This window comes from Oryx dammah, unplaced genomic scaffold (genome assembly GCF_014754425.2).
Source record: "Oryx dammah isolate SB20612 unplaced genomic scaffold, SCBI_Odam_1.1 HiC_scaffold_17, whole genome shotgun sequence".
Lineage (NCBI taxonomy): Eukaryota > Metazoa > Chordata > Mammalia > Artiodactyla > Bovidae > Oryx > Oryx dammah.
In genome coordinates this window covers 38,699,481-38,703,462 of record NW_024070201.1, presented here as the reverse complement: position 1 = coordinate 38,703,462, position 3,982 = coordinate 38,699,481, and the positions used below count along the sequence as shown (strand labels likewise).

Sequence of the window (3,982 nt, the reverse complement as noted above, 5' to 3'; positions counted from 1 at the left end):
ATTCTTAAATCTAAAGTCCTACAATTTTTCCCTCTACGTTCTGTGAAGCAAATGTTCAAATATACACATAACTCATTTAGTATTTCCTTCCAAGGTCATTTTCTATTACCAATGGATTCCCAAGCCTATTCTTTCAAACAAGTTGTTGCTGCTTTAAAGGATAAATATTTTAAAATGGGCTGCACCTTGTGAGAAGAAGAACACTGTTCAATAAATCAGGTTCTGCATACCAAGGCAGGAGAGAGCAAGCAGGACTCTCACTGGCTGAGCCAGTCTCAAAAACAGTAATGCACAGGAAACAGATGATAGCAAATTTCAAAGCACAGCAAAAGCCTAATAAATGCTGAACATGGAACTCACACTTCAGCTGAAAATTTCCTGAAATAGAAATAAAAACATACCTTAGGCCCTTTGGGTCTTCATGTTTACAAGAAAATATAAATGATGGAGTTCTATGACAGTCAGTTTTGACTCCTTTTTTCCAGGGAGCTTTTATCTTAAGATTCAGGCAAGCTCATCTACTGTACTCCCCTCAGTGTGTTTGAATATGCACCAAGGACTTTTTTGCAAATAGAAACTTGGAGAGGGAAGCTTGGAGAGGGAGAGAACTTTTTGCTTTGCAGTTAATGGCCTCTTATTGCTTGCTTTGCAAAGAATAAGAAATCTAGAAGCATAATAGTAACTAACCAAGAAAAAAAAGTACTACTTATGTATTTTTTGTTTTTCTATTCATTGTTTTGTTTTAGAGAAAATGTATTTTTCTAGTGCAACCAACTTGATAGACCCTTTGTAGATTAAGAAACAAAATGGAATGTTTGTCTACCTTTTCAAAAGACTGCGTGTGGCACCTAATACTTTACAATTTTATTTCCTCATCTCAATCCATAATTTTCAGACGTAATGAATTGCAGGTAGTCAATTATAAGGTGAGCTTTTGGAAGTCTGAAATCACTTTCGAATGGGGAAAAGGTTCTTTACAATGGCTAGATTTTCACCCTAGTCCACACAAATTTAGAAGCCAGATATACTTAAAAGGACAGTAGGAATAAAAAGCACTGTGAAAGTGAAGTGTTAGTCACTCATTGTGTCCAACTCTTTGTGACCCTATGGACTGTAGCCCGCCAGGCTCCTCTGTCCACAGAATTCTCCAGGCAAGAATACTGGAGTAGAATGCTGTGCCCTTCTCCAGGAAATCTTCCCTGATCCAGGGATCAAACCCAGGTCCCCTGCATTGCAGGCAGATTCCTTAGTGTCTGAGCCACCTGCTGCTAAGTCGCTTCAGTCGTGTCCGACTCTGTGCGACCCCACAGACGGCAGTGCAACCAGGCTCCCCTGTCCCTGGGATTCTCCAGGCAAGAACACTGGGGTGGGTTGCCATTTCCTTCTCCAATGCATGAAAGTGAAAAGTGAAAGTGAAGTCGCTCAGTAGTGTCCGACTCTTCTCGACCCCATGGACTGTAGCCTTCCAGGCTCCTCCATCCATGGGATTTTCCAGGCAAGAGTACTGGAGTGGGGTGCCATTGCCAGGGAAGCCCAAAAGGTACTGCTGCTACTGCTGCTGCTGCTAAGTCACTTCAGTTGTGTCCGACTCTGTGCGACCCCATAGATGGCAGCCCACCAGGCTCTGCTGTCCCTGGGATTCCCCAGGCAAGAACACTGGAGTGGGTTGCCAGTTCCTCCTCCAATGCATGAAAGTGAAAAGTGAAAATGAAGTTGCTCAGTTGTGTCTGACTCTTCGCGACCCCATGGACTGCAGCCTAGGTAGTGCAATTCAAGGGATGGAAAGAACATAGACATTGGAACCAAACAGGCTTGAGCCCAGGTTGAATCCTAGGTCAGCTGCTGCTTACCAGTTTTGCAATGTTGGGCAAGTAACTTCACCTTTCCTGGCCTCAGCGGCCTCACCCATAAAATGAGGATAATGCTCAGATTCCTGGGTTGCTGCTGTGAGGACAGCACCTGGATTAGGAGCAGAGATTCTCAAGCCAAATACCAGTTTTGCATTCTGGCTCCGCCATTTACCTGCTAGGAACCTAGGACTTAACTCTCCATGCATCAGTTTCCTGATTTTATAAAATGAGAAAAAGGGACTTCCCTGATTGCCCAGTGGTTAGGAATTTGCAATGCAAGGGATGTGGGTTCCTATCCCTGGTTGGGAAGTAAGATCCCACATGCCTACATGCTGCAACTGCTGGAGCCCAGCTGCCACAACTAGAGAGCCCGTGTGCAGCAAATAGAGAATCCCTGCACCACAAGGAAAAATCTTGCATGATGCAATGAAGATCTGACACAGCCAAATAAATAACAATTTTAAAAATGTCACCTCTAGAGTTGTTTTGTGGAATGTGTTGGGTTGAGTCACTATACAGAAAGTGTTTAGAATAACACTTGGTATATGATACCCACTATGGAAGTGTTATTATTATTATGTGTGCTTTCTGCCTCTTAAATAATCATAACAAATCATCTCAAGCTAAGGAAAAAAGCTATAGGTAGATAATAGGGTTACTTTCCTAAGAAACTAATTTGGTTTATGGTAATTTATCACTATGTATGGAAAGAAAATTTCATCCTCCAGAATGTGCAAATGGAGAAACGGAGAAAAGAGGATTGTGTCTAGCCAAAAACCACAATTTCACTTGGTTTAGAAAGAATGTCGTGTTACCTATTCTTCACCAGAAGGGAAACAAGCAACAAGTCTCTGCAGTCAGACCTGGAAAGTATTGTTTTGAGAAAATGGAAAGGAGATATCAGACATGCTTGGGCAAGATTATCATTCCACTGCCTTTTAATTATAATTACTATACTAAAAATAGTTGCATTGTATTTCATTCATTCATCATTGTTCAATAGCCCCATTTGTGGAATATGAAAATACGTAATGCCTTGCAAATGAAGACAGCTGGATGCCCCAAACCTGGTCTGAAGTATTAAGTAGACTGAAAGTCTTAACATATTCTTTTTTTCTAGTATAGCAAAATTGTTGTTTATTAGATAGATCCTTAGTTCCTAGGACTAGGCAGGGATGGTGGTGGGAATGTGTTTTAAAAGGTAGGTTGCCTCTTTACCCCATGGGGGCCTGCTGTGCAATGGCTGCAGACCGTAATGTAGTGTGTATGCAACAGTGTAATGCAAACAGCGTATTGCTTGTATGAGTTGCCCTAAGGAACCTTGGAGACAGCCCTTTCCAGTGGACATTCATGTCTGGCATGCTGTCCCCAGTCTAGGCTCCAGACAGATATGCGCAGTACATTTGGAAAGCCCCAGGGCACAGTGGCCAGGGTCCACATTGGCAGAGTCGTAATGTCCATTGGCACCAAGTTGCAGAACAAGGAGCAGGTGACTGAGGCCCTATGCAGGCCAAGTTCAAGTTTCCTGGCTGCCAGAAATCCACATTTCCAAGAAGTGCGGTTTTACTAAGTTTAACGTGGATGAATTTGAAAACTCGGGGGCAGAAAAGTAGCTTATGCCAGACGGAGAGCTGTAGGGTCGAATACATCCCCAGTTGTGCCCTGCATTCATAAAAGCCTTGATGCCGTCCCCTGCTTACTCTCACCCACCAATAAATACTACTTTCTTGTCTAAAATAAAATGAAAGTCTACTTTTTCTTATATTAAAGCTGTATGGGAGGAAGACTTTGAAGTTTTTATTTTAATACTGAATTTCCATCTGGTAGGTGGAAAGGAAAAAAAAAGGGGGAGGTTGCCAACTATTTAAGCTTCACCTACTTGGAAAGGTTAACTCATAAACACTGTAATGAACCAGGATTTGAGGCCAACCAACCAAGGTGCCAATATGGCATTCTGTGATAGGAGAAGAGGATAGAGGAATAAAAGAGGTAGGGATTATATGAGAACACCTAGCAATCTAGTCACCTAGTCACCTTCATTTTCTCAAACCTGCTGTTCCCAAGAAGCAGGAAGTCAATGAGAAAAAAATATGCTTCCCTCATTTGAGTCCATACTGGGACCCTCAGTCAAG

General features: G+C 42.4%; 1 pseudogene; it reads left to right on the top strand.

The window, feature by feature from the left end:
- The first annotated feature begins 3,037 nt into the window (after positions 1-3,037).
- LOC120877167 lies at positions 3,038-3,183 on the top strand (annotated as a pseudogene).
- Positions 3,184-3,982: the final 799 nt, after the last annotated feature.